At 34.8% G+C, this 20,967-nt stretch overlaps 1 protein-coding gene across 6 annotated transcripts in view; it reads right to left on the reverse strand.

Annotated features, from left to right (window-relative positions):
• LOC138333923 (protein amalgam-like) overlaps window positions 1-19,004 on the reverse strand; it is a 154,386-nt gene extending 135,382 nt beyond the window's left edge. For 5 of the 6 annotated variants that reach the window (XM_069282585.1, XM_069282587.1, XM_069282586.1 and 2 more), the window contains exons 1-2: window positions 18,683-19,004; window positions 13,204-13,452 (exon numbers count right to left, since the gene is read on the reverse strand). The gene's annotated coding sequence lies outside the window, so the exon portion shown is untranslated. The remainder of the gene's footprint in view (window positions 1-13,203; window positions 13,453-18,682) is intronic. The other variant, XM_069282583.1, reaches the window with a different exon arrangement.
• Between the last annotated feature and the right edge of the window lie 1,963 nt (window positions 19,005-20,967).

Below are 20,967 nucleotides of genomic sequence, written 5' to 3' on the forward strand. Positions count from 1 at the left end.
TGTTAAAGTATTTGAAAGTTGCAGGCATTTTAGAATATATTCGTGCTTATAAAAATGATTTAGAACTATCATAACAAATTGATTTAATTTATCATTCGGATTCCAGATAATTTTGTAACTTTCATGTCAATTTCAATTTGATCACATCTGTCGTCACTAAATACGAAAGTTGTTTTCATTCAAACCAGTACCTTGTGATATTAACTATTTAAAACCATATCTAAATGTTTGTCCGTCATAATCTAGATTGCAGTTGTAATATCGTTAGCTTTAGATCATTCCATGACAAATTGAAAAAAAACGTTGTGCAATACACCTTAAAGAAGAATTCGAGGTATATACACTTAAGTGTCCCTGAAGTATAGAGGTAATGACAACAACTCATATATGAACGCAAAATTTTCATCCAGACGTTTGCAGCTCTTTGGGAATTAGAATAAACCAGCATACGAACAAAATGAAGACTTGACATTTCATTGCCTGCAAAACCTAAAATGACATTTTGTTCAGTGACGTCTTGATCAATTACTGCAGCACTCTTTGGCAAAACCTCTTTGCAATATACCAACTGAATTAGTAAGGAACCACCTTGGCATTCTTGTACATCACGCTGGCATTCTGTCATTAGCCGCCCCGGTGATTAAATAGACATGGCGTAAGTTATTACTTAACTGGCCTGGCTCAGACCAGTAGTTAATAGGTGGGCTACTTAAGACTTCCAAATATAGCATTCTTCGCCCAATTTCTGGCAGTGTATGTTAAGATGTAATAATCGGTAAGATCGTTACGTCTCCTTGAGCTTTTGATAGGGTTAATATATACTTCAACAGTGTGTATAGGAGCATACGAATTAGTATTTTTCTTCAGACATAAAAATTACTTACTTTACACCATTAACTCCATTTAAAAATTTGAGCCTCTTATTTCAATTCTAGATAAACAAAATTAAAAATAACTAATTGCGTCCCCAAAAAAATATCCATGATACTATATAGAATGAAGTACTGATTGTGCAGGAATCAACAGCAAAATTGTTTCATATGTATTTTTGTGTTAATATGGCGCTTATACACACGATTATATATCAATTAATGTTCAATTAATTGGTATAATTTATTCTCCATTGGCGGTGGAGCATCTTCAAATCACTAACTGAACATGATTAGAATGTATGGAAATGTAATCAAAATACAATGCCAGCTGAGGTACAAAGCCCTAGTAAAATCATACCGGACATTCAGACAGACGAGCAGATGACGAGGAGAAGTAAATTATATAACAATAGTGGTCACAATTCTTATTTGTCTTGACAGAACACAAACAACCTTGCATTATTGATCACACGGCCGTCTCAAGGTCATGAAGGTGTCAAGGTCATGACGGTGTCAAGGGATGTATGATTAGAGTCATATGAATAGACAGTATCTCTCCTAGCCATCTTTAGTGACACACTTGATGGAAACTCGATCCTACTGTCTAACATAAGGAGACGTCGTATTGCTGGCCATCTCGTAATCCCTATTGTTGATATACGTAAATCAGTTATATAATCTACATGAACAATGTAACAACATATAAATATATCAAAAAAACAAATCATATCCACTACTGTATACATACTGCAAACGTGGACATTTTTGCCAGAGCTTATTTTCACGATTTGCATGCATTATAATTCCACTGTGTTGTTATTTTCACGATATACAAATGCATTAGTTTTTTACAGGTTCAAAATATTACGCGCAGGAAAATTTTCACGATCTTTTGCGTAATTAGCGTATTAATTTCCACCTTGCTAAAATTTCCACATTTACAGTAACATCCGTTGTATGGAATTTTTCGTTTGTTTCGCGATTGCTGTAAAACCACGAATATAAAAACCCAACTATTTTTTGTTTTTATGCTATCGTTACTATTGATCCATCGGCAAACCACGAACAATTCTATCAATGAAATTATATTCAATCTCCAAATGATGGAAAAAAAGGGCACACGGATATTTCATATTATTCAGTAACTGAACAATCACACTATAACTATTTCTAATTGTTAGTTTTTGAAAATCATACTTGTTTTAAAATATCATTAAAATACCATAACAATATGCATGTCCCGTGTCTTTCATGAGTCTGAAGACAACGTTAAGGGAGTTATGTAACGAGCCGTTGATACCCATACAAATCATAAATATGATCACATATTTTGTATTCAGACAACTTTAAATCACCCTTTGGGAAATAGCTTGAAATTGATTTGAAACTAAATATCCAACATCTTTAAGACCGTCTAGACAATACAGAAGGAGGATTTGCTTTGATTAGATAAACGGTATAAAGCGTGAAATTATTAAATCTATCTGCTACGAAAAAAATAAGTCCAGTAATACATTAATCAGGCACCATTGTCTGCAATTTTGCGTCCTGGCTTGACTAATGGTGTAAAGGTAATGCCAGCAACGTCTAGACCAGTACTAAAATTCAGAATCCTTAACCAGTCTTGTCCTTTGGTAGCATTCCCCTCACTCATTTATCTAAAGGACGTGTCGTTCTCTGTATGCTAGTGGTGAAACGAAATACGGTCAGATAGAACAGAACGGAAATTTGCGATTTTGAAGAATTTGTGCTTAACATTGGAAGGTCAGAGACATTCTATCATTAACAAATTTCTAAGATTGTTCTTGAAATGTACAAATACAGTTTTCGATCAAGTACAGTAAGATTATATGTATCTTGTTAAAATAATTCCACGACAATTTAGCAATGTCTCAAAATAAAACTCCGCAAATACCACCAAGCTAGCAGCATGTCATCATTTGCTGCATAGTATGATTATAGTTTTATAACCTATATTCCATTCATCATGCAAATAAACAAAGTTCCAAAACCCCATTACAAAAAAGACACTGTATGTGTCACTCATAAGCTATCTGTATTTTTGTACATATGTTGCTGATGTAAAGGACAGTGGCAATTTGCTTGTAATTCACATTATATCGTAGCGTAGGACGCAAATTGTGAATTTGACACATTAGTTTTTATACAAAAATGTTGAGCGCAATGTAAGAATTGCAACGAATGGAATCATACCTATATTTCGATCGCGACCTAGTGCCAAGTACGCTGTGCCAATGGTACCCCGGAGGGCCTTACGGCGCGAAGGGAAAGTGAGGAGCCGATAATTCCGGCAGGTCCATCAACTCCCCCGGGAGCTAATGTAACGGCTTTATACTTTTGTAACTATTTAGCTTATATGCAAAGATTCAAGTTTACCAGTACTGTTATAGTTTTATTTTCTGTTATCAGATTAGAGTAGTTCCAGTAGGAATGTGTGACGCATTTGCGACTCGCTTTTATTTCGCTTAGTCTTAAACTTCCTTATTATAATAGTACGTGGCAACCTCGGTTGAAATTTCTACGAAATTATTTAGAAAAAAATGTACTTGCTCAATAATGTAAAACGTCATATGTAGTTTAGTGGTACACTGAACCTTAAGAAGCCAGAATTACAAGTAAAATTTTGAGATGGCAATATTCAGAAAAAAAACATCAGCTGTATTTTTTTTCGTTTGCATTGCGTTGGAGTCAAAATAGATTTTCGACAAAATGGTCGACAAGCCAATATGTTATGCATGAAGTCAATTTTGAATGGCGTCATTTTAAACCTAATTTAGACGGAGAAGGGCAATGGTCTATTGTCTGCAGTTTTTTTTATCTACATAGAAACTTTAACAAAATAAATCAAACCTGATCCACTAGACACGCCTGGAGCAAACTTGAATCGAGGCCACAATGACAAAAGACTGTGAGGCAGGACTGGGAGGAGGGATGAGGGGGAGTCGTGTAGAAGTGTTGAACTTAAGAATAACGAACTGAAAAATCTCACAAACCAGAGCGTTTCATATGAGTTTATATTCATGTTTGTATTTCAGAAATACAAAGTCATACTTAGTTTTCAATGTTTAGAACCATGATGTACATTATCACTAGTCCGCTAAGCTTGCCTATATTATTAGATTTTTTTTATTTTAAACATTAAAAAGCCTAATAATAAAGGCAGGTTTTGCGGACTACATTATCACCATAACTGCTTTGAGGAAATCGCACAAACATGTAAAAAAAAATCCTTGAAAAAGGTCTTCTTTTTATGACAAAGACACATGCTTAGCATATAGAAGTGTGATGTTGACGGCTACCAATATATTGCATATCTTTTTGCGTTTATTACGGTTTATTCATGTGGATACGGTTCCAGATATACTTTCACGATCGTTTACATTTTTGATAGAAGACCAATGTTAACAGTAACAAGATTTTAAATAGTTTTCTCCTTGAACTCAAACCTAATGTTTTGACACTAACCACCGACCTTGTCAATAACAGGACGTAAACGAGTTGTAAAGAGAGTATTAATGTTTGTCTTTTTCATTTTACCAAAATAACGCAAATATCAACAGTGACGGCAGCCATTATATAAAGAAGATAGAAAAAGCCCCGGACATTTTTTCTATGTCAAATTCCGCGCGTTAATAGGATATTAATAGGATAAATTGATAGAATAAATTGCACTGCCATGAGTTATCACCTGTGAGTTTCAATGAGATAGCACTATAACGTGGGTTATCAATACACGCTTTCACAAGGAGACACAATACGGCCGTTCCGGGTATTTCCAGCATAAACGGGGGTTTCTTAGTACATTTTGTACCCAGTGACCGTTAAGCAAAGACAACCAAATAAAAATTCCTTTAATAACAGATATATCATATATCTTTATTTTCTCCTTTATTAAATGTTAAAATGTTTACCAATTCCCATAGTGCGCGTTTTGGCGAGATTAGAAACGTCATCGACCGTCAAAATAGTTTCATTACAATGTGTTCAGAGCGAGTTGTACCGTATACGATTAGGAAAACACCGTAAATTATCAAATGTCAAACTCGCCCATACGGTTGTTGACATAGCAACATAGGGATGTATATGCGAGGTATAACACATCAGCGTAAAATGACATGGTTGATTCCAATCAACCGTTATCTCTTCGGAACGATATGTTGTACGGGAATTGATTTTAAATGACGGAAGGAATGAATGACGGAAAATGATCCGGTTCGAAAGGTCACTAGGTCTGTATTTCACTTTGGTGGTTGTACATAATAGTAAGCTATACATATACGTTAAACGGAAACACAATTTACGTCCTCGAGTAAAAACATGTAGAGCTAGTGATTGGATGATTTCAGAAGGTCAAGGATCACTGTTAGCTGCAACCGATGTACACTGCGCACAGTTTACATAAGGAAATTGCATTTCCATGTTTCAGGAATATCGTTGACTCGGTAGACCTGTGTTGGATTGGGTTTTTTATTCAAGATTTTCCTGTTAAAATAATGAGTCCTTGGGCCTACATTTTACATGATTTGGAAGATAAAAATTGTGCAATCATTATGAAAAATGATTTGACGTTTATTTCCGCTCAAATCTTGTAAAGAAACACGGCTGCAGGAGGAGAGGAATAATTACACTCCGATGAAAAATTGATGTAATGATGGGGATTTTATTTCTATTTAATATGCAATATTGAGGTTTAATCTTTTAAAGTTATACTAGTATACATGGTCATCTCGGTATAGTATGCGTACATACTAGCGTAGTTCATCTAAGGTCTGTGTAATTCGAATTATATATACTATGATACAAACGAATATGAACCTTCATTTGAAATTTGAAAAAAAAAGTTGTAGAAAATATTTATATTAATGAAATGACTTAATGTTGTATGCCTCGTTTCCTTCCAACTATTCTGGCGTTATTGATTATTGGTAAATTATATAGATATGCATAATTGTTCTGAAAATAACCTTAGTTTGACTATATTCTTCAGAATATATAAGCGATTCTTCAGACGAGAGGAACCTATGAGATTTTCGTATAAACAGCAGAATTTCGCATGTATAACATCAAATTGACTAGAAGAGCAGTTGCGCTGCATAGTTTTGCTTTTATTTAAAACAAAATGATAATATGTTACTAAAGTCGTGTAGTATCATTTTTATTATGAAATATATGATTTTAAACGCAGAATGTCGTTGAAAATATAGAAAATATCTTAATATATTGTATATACTGAATATTTAACCCAAAATGTTGATGCCTGTAGCTTCGTTTGGTATGAGCTATAAGCGTTTATATCTGTACATTCATTGTTGTATGACGTGCTTTCCTATAAACTCGTGAAGGAGTGTTTCCGTGCGCCAAGGGTAACACGGAAGTGATCCCAACCTCATTGCGGGGTCATCTATGTGGTGGAACGACTATTTATAAATTAGAAAACTGTCAAAGGAGGACAATTAGATGAGAATGATTTAATATGGCAAAATCGATCGGGGTTTTGTAAAGGACTTGTGATGCTGGGCAAAGAAACCATGAGGGCGGAATTGGCGGGACAGACCGGCATTACTTTGTCTCTAATGACTTTGTAGTTCGCACACATGTGTTGGCATTTGTCAATTTTTGAAATAACCTTGAGTTTTTGCTATCTTATTTCATCCTTGTCTGAATGGTTTTCTGACACATCTGTCTTTTTATCTTCATTCAGAAATTGATTTTGGAATTCACATTTCTCTGTAGAGATGAAATCCTATCTGGTGAGCGTGGAACGCGGTTTGGTCGGTTAACTGTCTATAACGTTACAATACGGAGCTGACCCTTTTCGGGAATATGGCCGAACCACACGCATGCAATGACCTGTATCTCTAGCTGTGTTGTAATTCAAATGTATAATGGTGTTTGTCGGGAACATTATCTAAAGCAATGGTATCTCTTGCATAGGGTTTGATCAACATATTATGCCATAGATGGGCTGTCATATTCGTTCTAGACTGTCATATTTTAAAGGAGGATGATTTCTAGATTTAGGTTAAGAGATATATAAAAGTTATATATAGAACATATGTTTTATTGGAAAAAAACAACATATCTAACATATCTATCATAATCTTTGCCTTGGGAATGTATTTCAGAATTCTTGCATTTTATTGATGATTCATGTAAAGTTTCGACATGAATGACATGCATGGACTAACGTACTTTGACCTTATACTGTACAAAAATGTAGAATAAATTGTATTTTCTTTGTTGCTGTTGAACCGCACTGTGTTACCGATGGCATGCTTTGTTAGTTCCAACCCATGAAAGAAAATACAATACAACTTATCAAAACCGGATATTATAGGAACCATCATATTTAGCCGGTATCTTCTGGTGTCCGGATTACAGGTTTTAATAAATGTAAATTGAGAAGGACAATGTAATACAGTTACGCTGTAATACACAGGGATCTGGAGTAGACATGGGCCGGTTATAACAGGTTAAACTTATCTACCCCCTAACAGTCCATGCTATACAGTTTACACGTGTAATATTAGGTGTGTGTTTGACATCAAGTGTCAAGAGTCTCTCGTGTCTTGCTCTAAAAAATCAGATATTTTCGTTTTCTAGTGTAACACACTGGTATCTTCTAAGTTATGTCATTATTTCTCCAACGCATCGTTTCCATTCGATTTAATGACCTGTTAAGAGGTAACGAGCCTCTGTTATTGTCCCTGCGTCAAAAAACTCATACCGTTTGTTGTTCTGTGGTATTTTGTCATAGGTCTTGCGTGTTAACATTGTTGAATATATCAAACCGGGGAATAGTAATATTTACAGTTGAATGTGGGTTTGAAATAGATTCCAGCAGATGTTTCAATTCTTGATTCAATTATACACACAAGTGAGAACTTTGTTCCCTGTATATTTCATTTTCACGTTCTGTTTCGTGACCTTGTTCCAATTCATAAACTCTCGCGAGAACACTTCAAAGGCCGCTTTTGGCATTGCATTTTCAAATTACACGATCTGATGACTCAAGCATTTCCCGATACAACACATATGCAACTAGATCACAACATCCCAATTTCGTATTGGCATTAAAGTTATCCTAATTAAGTATGTAGCGTGGCATTATATTACACACGGAGTTTTACCCAACTAGGTGAATAATTTAGAACAAATAGCATTGCAAATCGGAAATACAAACGTAGAAATGACGGCTTTGCGCAGTAACCTATTATCATACGTTCGCGTTATTCACAATGAACGTTCGCTTGGTTTTTTTTTATTGTGCACCCTTTTGGCTGCCTAAAGTAATAAAGAATCTTTATATTAATTATCATTTTATATACATTTATTCATGGTCATCAACAAGAGGATCTGCTCAGCCGACTTTAAATTGTTTGTCCCTTTCCCTACATTGTACCACCCCACTATATAAATCAAGTTATAAAATCTAAAATTTTGATTAATTTTCCGATGATACTGAATTGATATTCATTTGTTCTCACAGCTATTTTCCAATCTGTGTTCATTTAATATGCATTTTTATGAATATTGGGAATTGCTATGAAAATTATTTTATTTATTATGCCAAAATGATAAGTTAAATGGTGCTTTATGTTTATATGATGGATAAAGTAAACAAACCAATGTCAATATTGACAAAATTACATATTTGTATAATTAACACTTATTTATGATGGCTGTTATGCCAAGTTTACCTGCAATATCTTATGGTTATCCTTTAAGTTTAGGCAGGGATGTAATAATATTTTATAATGCAACAATTTAATCCCTAAAAAACAAATATAAGTAGTATGACATAATAAGATATGGTCTATAGAATGATTTTTTTATTTTAAAATCATAATTTATGACATTCGTTTTAGAAAATATGTTGCAATATAAAATTATGGAGGGTTTAGGTTTACTAAGTAGTATGATAAAAATCCAAGGGAAACAGCTGGACGTTACAAGACCCAGTCAAAACAGAGGAATTCTTTGAAATCAATTCCAACGGAATAGAATTTCAGAGACCTGAACGTTTTCCGTCATGCAACGAACCTCACACCTAGGACCTTGGCGGTCGTTCTGTCTATAGACCTAGGAAACATTCCAGACAAGACTAACATTTCCTATTAAGCTAAAAGCAAACTATTCCCCACATAATACCAATCCCACATACAACAGTTGCTAAACATAAACTATATAACTAGTTGGAATTAATTGTATTGAAGTCTTGGGACGGTCATTCTGTCACCATTCTATTAAGGTCTTGAGACGGTCATTCTGTCATCATTCTCTTTAGTTCTTGAGACGGTCATTCTGTCATTCTCTTTAGGTCTTGAGACGATAATTCTGTTATCATTCTATTCGGTCTCGAGACGGTCATTCTGTCATCATTCTATTCAGTCTCGAGACGGTCATACTGTCATCATTCTCTTTAGGTCTTGAGACGGTCATTCTGTCATCATTCTATTCGGTCTCGAGACGGTCATACTGTCATCATTCTATTAATGTCTTGAGACGGTCATTCTGTCATCATTCTATTCGATCTCGAGACGGTCATACTATCATCATTCTCTTTACATTTTGAGACGGTCATTCTGTCATCATTCTCTTTAGGTCTTGAGACGATAATTCTGTTATCCTTATATTAGGTCTCGAGACGGTCATACTATCATCATTCTCTTTACATTTTGAGACGGTCATTCTGTCATCATTCTCTTTAGGTCTTGAGACGATAATTCTGTTATCCTTATATTAGGTCTTGAGACGGTCATTCTTCATCTGTCTATTTAGTCTTGAGACGGTCATTCTATCATCTGTCTATTTAGGTCTTGAGACGGTCATTCTATCATCTTTATATATAGATCTTGGGACGGTCATTCTATCATCTGTTTATTAAGGTCTTGAGACGGTCATTCTGTCTTCTTTCTATATAGGTATTGAGATGGTCATTCTATCATCTGTCTATTTAGGTCTTGACACGATCATTCTGTCATCTGTCTATATAGATCTCGGGACGGTCATTCTATCATCTTTCTATATAGGTCTTGAGACGGTCATTCTGTTATCATTCGATTTAGGTCTTGAGACGGTAATTCTCTCTTCTTTCTATTTAGGTCTTGAGGCTGCCGCTCTCTCATCATTCTATATAGGTCACTATGTCGTCTTTCTATTTAGCCCATGAGACGGCTATTCTGCCATTTATATATTTAGGCCACGAGACAATAATTATATATTCTGTTTACACAGGTCGTGAGACGGCTGTTCTGTGTTCTTTTTATATAGGTCCTGAACATGAATCGGTTATTATATCGTTTTATACAGATCTTCAGACGGCTGCTTTTGTCTTTTACATATACAAATATTCGCTTAATATTTGAATTCCTGTTCAAACTCTCGCGCGAAATAACGCGAGAATTTGAAAATTGAGAAAAAATTGTTCACAATATAAACATGAATTATTATTACATTATTTTTTTTTTTTGTAAATTCCCAGAAAATCATAATCTTAACAAAAGATATAAATGGTATTTTCGAGAAACTAAATGTTCAACGAGATGTTAGATGGGTCAATGCATTGTTTCACAGCGTCTGTATGCTGAATGTGAGTGATCATCATTATAGAATCCGACTTTGGTATCTGTTCGCTTTGCCGAAGGCTGTATCGTACGTAATATTGCTATATTGTTTTGCTTTTTCGTCTTTTGAGTATCAAGTTACCATGCTTGTGTTCTCCGAGTCTTGATAAACAAACGAGTTGTCTCGGAAGTTTGATGTGGGTTTTTTTTAATGTCTTTCTCCTTTATATATTGGTCATACTTAATATAGAGTGTTGCACATGTAGAAGTTATCTGTCATTTCTAGTGAAAACAACGAAATTCTCAAAATTGTAAACTGATCTGATATAATACAAATAATTTGAATATGTTCGACTAGTATAATATTTGATAAATAATAAATGGATTGTTATCTCAAACCTATAGAATGAAACATAATCTGTATCATCACTTTTTACTTTTAAGGATTTTTTACCTGTGTAGCTAAGATGGTCTTTGTATTGTAAAGACCTATCGGGTATGTGGTATTGACCTAATTATCTCTTCATCGTAGTCAGGCGTGACCGTATGAATGCCTCTGGTCATCTTTTTATTACGTTTTGGTAGTGACCTATTTAACTTATGTAACGTTCTTAACGTGAGGGCGGTAACGCCCACTTACAAAGTAATCACATGGACAAAAGATATGGGATAAGGGGACAATTATTCAAAATGTCAATTAAAATGAAATCGCTATCATTCACTTAAAACCTAGTGATGCAGACAATCAAACAAATATTGACAGATGCTCATTAATCGAATGATATTTATTAAATTTAACGAGCATTTTCATTGGCATAAAATTACTTTATTTCACCGAAAAGAAACAAATTGACGTTGCCATTCGTAACGTCGTTTTTGATTGGCTAATTTAACGGCGTAATGTTTTCATAGTAAAAAAATGGGAGTTTAAAATGATATTAGGAATTTTGAAGAGATTATCTGTTGTAGATAAATGAAAAGGATTAATTTGAATATAAGTATTATGTTCTACAAGTAAACACAGAAATTTGAATATTACCTCGTCGTAAAGCTTGAGGCGGTTTATTTAGAGTTCACTCATATATTTGTGTTAAATTTCGTTAATCCTTAATAAAACACAATATCGAAATTATTCAATGTTTGTAAATTCACCATAGCTATCTGAGAATGCCACGTGCTATTAAACTGTAAAAAAATAATCACCCACGCATTGATGGCAGCGAAAACAATCCTTGAAGAACACGGCTTATAAGCTACCTATCCTAAATTATTTACAAAACGTGGTGGCGTGTAAACAAACTTAATTACGGACATCCAAATCTACTCGTCTGACAGTGTTGTAAACTGTTTAAAAGCTGGAAATGAATCATCGCGCATTTACGTCAGAGCAAAGCGACATTTACATTCTGTTATAGGTAAAATACATATATTACAATTTATTCCGTTGCCATACAAAATTAGATCGTACTGACGTAATTTCCAAGAATCTATGAGAGCGTGAAACTTGTTATGTACTTCAGAAACATGGGGAATGTAATGGACTCAAAGTGAGCTGTAATCTATAAGGTACACCAGCTGCTAAGAGGTCAGTACCCCGATTTAGGACAGAAAAGGTAATGAAGTATCTGAATTCATACACCGAGCTGGTCACAGTTCTCATTTAGAGAACGTTTTGTGTCGTAACATATCAACTAGCTCCAATTTATCCAATTTAAAACCGCCCTAACTCGTATCTCTAATTAGACTGCGTCACCAAATTAGCGTAATTCATTGTTTAACGATAAATTGGAAGTCGGGTGACAAATAGCAACGTAATTCTGTCGAGCAATAAACCTTATTTTACAAATTTGTTAGCAATTTCGTCATCGAATTTGCCGATGATCTGAAATAATGATACAAATTTATAATTCAACGAGGATATATGCAACAACAGAATTTAAAAAAGAAATATCAGGAAATATATTTCTGGAATATCGGAATATTGCACTATCAAAAAGTCATGCTTTCGTAATTAAATGCGGTCGACATTGCTGTGAACTCATTTCTTTTATAAAAAATAAAAGTTAGTTTATCATATGTCAAACAAAACCATTGTTAGCATAAGCACAGAATCACCTAGATGTTCCGATGCCCATTGAACTTACTTAGTTCTTAAATTAATATCCCCTATACCGTTTATAACGGAACGCCGCGATATATTTTGTTGCTTAACCAGGAGCTTCATTTGAAACGTTGACCTAAACGCCAATCGTATTTAAAACACCTTTAAACAAAACCATATGCCACATTTATCATTTCAGAGCACTTATGCCAGAGCCTCTTTCTGTGACATTTCGTTTATTTGATTTTCGTTTTCTTTTAAATTATTTTGCCCGCCATTCAATTGTCCACGTGACAAGTTCGCTGTTGATTGGTCGTTAATAATGCAATAATAATTAATGCATTTTAACGAAGTAGAGTTAATTGCGTAATGATTTGAAAATGTTCGGTAAATTAATTAAAATGACGCAATTTTTCAAACAGTTGTGTCAAAATACAATGAGGCAATGCTGTGAATTCATGATAATTGATTATATTAATTATTTGCTAATAAATAATGAAGTAATGAATTAATAATCAAGATCAATGAGAAATGTACGTGGATTTTAAAATAATCATTATTGAAAAAAATACTAGCGAAATATAATTATTATCATTATAGATTCTGAAAATATTGTTGCAAATATAAATGATAAAAATCCTACCTTGAATGTTTAACTTTTCGTCTAGTCCGTCAAAATCCTTGGTTGGAGTTAAGAAGTATCACTCATCACCGCGGGGACTTTAATACAGTACAATAATCCACGTTACCAGTCGGACAATCGCATAGACTGACCTTAATGTACATGCACTAAGGTAAGTGTTTGGAGCTAATTTATCCGTGAATTCTTACAACTGACGCGAGCGTGATTTCTTTACACCTTACCCCTGGCAATGATATTCCCATTAAAATCCTGAAATGTAAAACAAATTTTGTTTCAATTGTTTCCTTGATACTTCATAACGCCATCATGTTTTTATACCTACATATATAATCAGAGTTTGCTTGCGGGTGTGTTACTAACGGTTGAACGCCTCTTTGCAAAAGACAACAGCTCCTGGAATATTCGCACACATTTACTAGAGACCAACGCTCCTGGAATGATGGCTTGGCACTGAAGTATACGGCGGATTTCTGGGATCGATTAAGAAAGCAATCGATGTATATTGCCTCTTAATTACTAATGAAATACAGTGGAGTTTTTTCACGATTTTTATGAGATTGTTCATCTTAATGATATCTTCATGTTGAAGGCAGCCAAGCCTATACATCCCCATGGTGAATAAATCAAAGGCATGGTTTTTTCCCAACGAGGAGACCAACCCGAAAATGGATTTTTATGTTGAATCATTTATGGCGCTCACTTCCGCCCAAATAAAAAATATCAATATTTGGACTTTTCACAAAATATCATAAAAATGACAAATGAAAAAAAGGAATACTCTTTTAAGCTGTTTTCTAAACGAAACTTTATGTATATAAACATGAGAAACATCAATATGTTTTTATTTTCCTCCTGAGACGTTCTATTTCACCTACCAAAGGTATAGATTGTTCTTACGGCTTTGAAAGAAAATACACCTGTACATTAGCCTAGCTTACGTGGGGTCCGGGCTGACAAATAGGGTTCCGTGATAAGTGTTTGGGCAGGCGATCTCTTGGTGAATGGGATGTGCTATACATGATATGAGTTCTCACGAAGCTTACCCAGTAGGGAAATTAATAATGAATGATACTCCATTGATTAAAGTTGTACAAATTCGTAGTTTTTCATCGTATTCTCATTGAGTGCCGGCTTAGGTAGAAAGGTAAAAAGTTTTGTAAATTATTGTCTTTAGTTGATAATGGAGTTTTATTAGCCTGACACTATCTGAATATTGTAGCTTCATATTTGGTTGTTATTTGATTCTGTAATGTCAATACAAGATCATATTAACCATGGCAACTGTTCATAAAGGAGACAAACCCTCTAAATAAGTACTATGTAGATCACTTCTTCCATCATCTACATAATCCCTTCCCCGTCGACACCCAACCTCTCTCCACGTTGATACTAGGTTTGATGTATCGATTGTTATTAATTCTGTATCATACCTGATCAGCGTCAGTGCCCAGCCGAGCACAATCCCAATCAACGCGCATCCCGTCTTGACCACCCTAATTTTACAGCGCTGTAGACACTACAATTAGACCTGTTACCTCAGGCGTTTACGCCCAGTCTGTGACGAACTCGAACTGACCACTTCAATCCTGAACAGCTTTTCTCATGAAAGCTAATTATGACAACGTTGATGTCAATTATTGACGAAAAAACTAAATAACGGTCTACTAGACCGCTGAACCATTTCACCTTATACTCCAAAAACTGCCTCAGAATGATCAGCGATAACATCAGTTGCGGTATTATATTACGTTTTAGACAGTGGTTTGCCCCATCAACTCATAAACAGAATGGTTTAATCTAGTTTTATGATGGCTTTACTTACGATATGTCTCGTTTTTGGACAGCGATGGATGTTACGATGCAACGCTCATTCCAATTCTTGACCTTTTTAGAACTAGGTCGGACTACATTACGGCTACATAAAAGTATATTTTGGCTTTACAAATCGGTCTTAACGTACTTCCCATGTCACGTGATTGGGTGCAGTGCCCTGGAAACTGATGTTTTATAATGGCAAATGTCATGGCGAAACACAAATGTCAGAAATATAATTCAATGACAAGAAACGTTGTGAAAAGTGAGACTGGGGAGAGGAAAATGATAACGATATTATTTTTGTTTCATGACCTATGTATATAAGGTCATATAGTATAAAGCGCGAATATGGGTCAAATTAGACTTCAGGTCAATGCAGATCATGTAAATCACAAAGTAGATATCATTTCAGTGTATTTAATCCAAAAAAAATGTAGGTCAATCACATTGATCATTGCAGATTCCATGCGCATGCGAGTAAATAAGGAAATAACAATACTTATTTCCAGTTGAGATATTCCTCTTCTTTGTCGATGTAAATGATATGTACTCGAATCAACGGTGTTGAAGTGTTATCGGCTCATAAGTGGAAATATACCCAATTTTCTGGACTTTTTGTCAGACTTCAATTTTGAAAAATGAAACAGTTTATCGGAACTAGATCAGGGAAATAGGTTGGATGTGGTATTAACCTTTAGAGAGTTTTCCTCAGTAATTTGCATAGAAGGAGATTTTCAGCAGGTCCTGTAAATTTAAGCATGCATAGTACACTTCATTTACTGTGTATCAATTAGGCGCCAACGCAATAATACTACTCGCTCCCAAAGTCCTGTTGCCATCTTCTTGCTAGCAAAACTCTTTGGTTACGGAGACTTAGACCCTAACCGCCCAAGACTTTAAAGTATAATATATACATTTATGATATCAAACAAAACAGTAATGATGAAATCACGTTTGTTTCTATCAGTGTGATGTTAAATATCGGCTGACGAGCCATTCTGCATAATGGCTCAAGATCTTCTTTCTAGGTTGAAGCCGCGCACCCAGAGAAACGTCACTGGCACCAACACAGTTACGCTACATGTGGTGTGAACCATTAGAGATATCAATTTGCACTAATTTATAGAAATCGACTGCACGAAGTTTAATATCTCTCTACGGCTTCGTTGCATGAACATCAAGGTTTTTTTCTAAACAAAAATGCAATTGCGAAGACTTATTTCCATGTGATAGTGTAAAACTTTGAAACGTAGCTTTTCTTAAAATGCGAACTGCTCAATGTCAAAAAGAACAACACAACACTAGTATTCGTTATGCTATAATATTATTGGTATTAATTTGAAAGTATTAGAATTTAACAAACCGATGTCCGGTTTCTCAGACACTCATGCGATATGTCTACACGGCAAACATGTGTGCCAGTTGTCAGTGTCATAACAGTCTGTTGTATATATAGATAGACGCCTTGTTAATTAATAATGTTATGTTGTACCAACAGTTCCATGTTGTATCTATTCTGACAAACAGGTATACATCAGCAAATTCCAGCCTACTTATAGAAGAGGACCGAGGTAGATCATAGAAGAGTCTCGATCCCACTTGTGATCTATGATTCCAGGTACAGTATAATTCTGAGCTGTATATATGTAAAATCTACCACAGAAAATAAAACGTCAACACTATATTGGGAGTCTATTTTCTTTCAATCTCAAACAACTACATGTACCCGACGAGCCATTGGACCACAAATCTACATCCACGACTATACCAACTTCAACTTAAAGATACAAAAAGTCTTTTCATTATAATTCATCTCCAAACCTATCACACAAACAAACTTACAGTAAGAAGAATATGAATGAACATGGCCGCCATATTTAAATCTATGGTGACATTTTAAGTGTAATAGTAAACAACAAATTTATTTTCAACAGGTACATTGCATTGTCATAGTATAACAACCCCGTTATGACACATAAAGAAATTAAAGCATTGTATCCGAAAATGACAATTGCATAAAACCAAAAGCCTGTGTGGTGAACTCCGCACTCCCACAATTTAAACCCAACCATTACCGATAGATTAAATTGTCACCATACATTAGGTTAGGGTCCTTTAACAGTTTCGTTTTTGATGTCAGGCATCCCTAAGGCTTAAAAATGAATATAATAATATCGGTAATAAAAAAGTGACAGTATCATAACTTTGTATGTCTGGGTAACGGAGGTACATTGTACCTGTTAGGCATCGTTTTGGTAAGTGTAAGCTACTTCATACTTGCCTCTCATAAAATGTATTGAGAGAGTTTTAATTGAAGAATGTATGACACCTAGACCATCTCCATGCCCAGATTTGTTTTCTACGTCTACAACAAAATGTCAAAATATAATACGAAAAAACACAATAACGTCAGCAACACAAACCCATTCTCGATATGCACATTCCATACCCATCTTAACTATTCATAGAAGCAAATTACCCATATGCATCGTATGCATCAGTATGCACCAGGTATTTAAAAGACAATACGTTTTTAAAATCCAAAACCTTTAATTGACCATATTAATATAGCATTGTAGTTCACTTAAGTAAAGTTTATATTTCATAAACCGCACGCTCTGGTTGTTTAAATTTTTTGCCGAAATAAGAAGACCAATAGACTAAATAAAAATTCCTTCAGTGCGACGGTCTTATCGAGATATTTTTAATGGAATTAGTTTCAACTATTCTGAAGAAAGATGATGCGCAACTGCTGATGTAAGAGAAATCTGCTTGAAAGTAGGGATAGATGAATGTGCATACAAATATACGTTACAACGATAAGTTGTCAATATCCTCATAAGTATATTGTCAACAACGTTTACACGTGATCAGCGTATGTTGATGTTTACACGTACTGATGTGGAGTTAATTCCCTAAAAAAGCCTTGACCTTCTCAAACATGTATTCTGACTTGGATGTCCATGATGCATGTGTACGTCCCTATTTATCAGGTTATACGGTTTTCTCCCATGACGTACATTTTGAATGCAGTACATTTTATATCTTCCTACGCCATATTATCATATTTCATAAACACGAAAACAGCTATACAAATACATCCTATGATACCTAAAGAGGAAAATCCAATAAACTAGTTATATGTATACATATGGTTCCATATCACCGAATAGCGGTTTAACGCTTTGATACTTACATATATTTGGTTAAAAGTACACACAGAGCAAATTTATATACACATGCATTAACTCCTAATTTAATCCGGATCGGTATTAGCACAAGCGTTTTGTAGCAGCGCCGTACACCCGAGCGAGAAATAAAACCGAGAAAAGCTAACACTAGCACACCGCCACAGAAAAGCTGATTGTGTGGAACTGGGGCTCTACAGAACAGACATTGATCACTGAATTTCTATTTCTCCTCGGCAATTTAAATCTAAAATACAGATTCAGTGTTTGTTTAATTTTAAACGTACATACAATTGTGCGATGTATGAATCAGGCTGCGTTCTTCAATGTGTTGATATACACAGGGTCATTGAGGAAAATAAAGCATGCACTTAAAATTATTTCGTTATTCAAAACATAGAACTCTATTCATCGTTTTATTCACTTATATTTTAAGTTAATGTAAACATTTGTATTTGACAAAAACAAATACTTACGAGTGTGTTCAATGAATCCGATCCTTCTCCGCAAGAGTAGAGTTGGACTTCAAATACTCCAAATCAATACAAAAATATTTAAAATCACCACAACAAAATCGTTCCGTGTTTCCATTCTTGACACTGCATATTCCACTGCGAGTTCGTTCGTACAAGGCGCGAACCAATACCGATTGAACACATAGATATTTTAGTCACTACCATGCATGTGAAATAAGGAATCTCATTTGCAAGAAAAACTCATTATATGCTATAATTTCCTGTTTAAATCTCGTCTCAATAGCATTAAATGATAGAGACGTTATTTCAGTCTATCCAAAGTTTGTCAAGCGTCTAATCTGATTGGAGATTATGAGTCCGCCCTCTATTTGAGATGGACAGCCCTCCCGGATTAAAACGCACAATTAACTCTGATCTTTGATCCGGGACCTCGGTACCAACAAGTGTCGAGTTTTGGAGCAGACGATAGCTTTGACGGCCATACAACCCTGTCCAGTCTGGTTACACAGAAACAATGAATGATAACCCGGCGAGAAATACACACGACCCAGAATACGTACGACCTTAAATTAATCAAATAATTTAATTACCATAAAGAATGCCTCGTACATTTTCGAAATTGTTCGACTTAACCGTGTAGAATACTTGCCTTTACGATTACCTAATTATACACTTGTTATATCTAGAATAAGAAGGGCAATGAGTATGACTGATGCAATCTTGGCCGATATAAATATTTTTGGCAATAATCAAACAATACGTAACTGGCGCATTATGGATCCATTTCAGTGGCTTTATATTATGCATTTGCGTTGTACATGGTGCAGTTCCAGTGCATGATAACAGACCAATATACATAGTGTAAGCAGGTATATATGTACTTTATATATCACGTTTTCGTAGTCATCCAGTTTAACATATGGACAAAAAATCCTACTATTAGAACCGCATGCCTAAAGAGGATAGATGTTTACATATAATGTGAATCAAAAGAAAAGTGCAATTATTTTGTATCAAGTTCATCCCGTACATGTATGTCCGTAGGCTTACGTTTTGAAAGCAAACACAATTTCATGAAATATCTCACTTTCAAGAGGACGTGAATTAGAAGTTAGAAATTTCGGAACTAAAGGGAAGAACTTGGTGTCTGAAATATCTAAGAGTGCTAAGAGGATGTGTTACCAGAACAATGTGCTATTATGTTGTAGGGACCGTTGTGGCCGAGTGGTTAAGATGTCTCGAGGTATAACCACAGGCCCTCCACCTCTGGGTAGCGAGTTCGAATCCCAAATGGGGCATTTGCCAGGTACTGGTCAGAGGTTTTCTCCGGGTACTCCGGCTTTCCTCCACCAACAAACCTGGCACGTCCTTACATGACCCTGGTTGTTAATAGAACGTTAATCAAATAAAATCCAATTATAATGTTGTCTATTGGAATTGCTTACCGAGGAGTGATATTTTCGTTGGTGTCTTTCCCTTCAGTCGGTTGACAATGTTGGCTACACCTGCTTGTAAACATTATTGGGAGTTTAATTTAGATATCTTCATATAATTAAGTTTTGTATCATGAAATCTATGAAAGACGTGGACAATGCTAACCATGATGATGAAAGTAACATATGGCTTTATATCTATCTGTTAATAGCTTATCATTTTTAATAACATAATTCATGCAAGTCAAGATATCTGAAAATATCAAGGTAGTGTTTTTTTAATCTGTTTCAAATAAAACGGGTACCGTGTTAATAGTCACTACATCGAAATATACTTATAACTGTTTTAAAGATAGCTGCGCTTATGTAATCATTGATATTAAGTAATATAGCAAATGGAATGTAGTAAGTAAAGTAAAATAATATAGCAAATGGAATGTAGTGAGTAAAGTAAAATAAGTTTCTTGTAGACACATTTTTTTATATATTCAGTACAACTAGACACATTTTTGAAAACATATATTCAGTATTTACATTAGATACCGTACAAGTGCATGACGGATCATGTCTCTAGAGTTCAAGTACACAAGACAAGATAGCAGTATGATCCCTAAATACAAATAAAAAGTTGACAAAAGTATCTGGTATTTAGGAATGATACCAATTTATTAAATATGATTTATTTCTATATTTTGTATTCCGCCTCTATGCACTTCTGATTTTCTGTTTTTGTGGTATGCCTTTGCATCCGTTCTAGTATGGCATAGGCTTCTGCGAGAACACCACACTCCACAATGTTTTGAACAATCCTTCGACTTCAATACATTATTATTTAATCGTATATCCTCTAGG

The sequence above is a fragment of the Argopecten irradians genome, chromosome 10 (assembly GCF_041381155.1).
Source record: "Argopecten irradians isolate NY chromosome 10, Ai_NY, whole genome shotgun sequence".
NCBI classification, from domain to species: domain Eukaryota; kingdom Metazoa; phylum Mollusca; class Bivalvia; order Pectinida; family Pectinidae; genus Argopecten; species Argopecten irradians.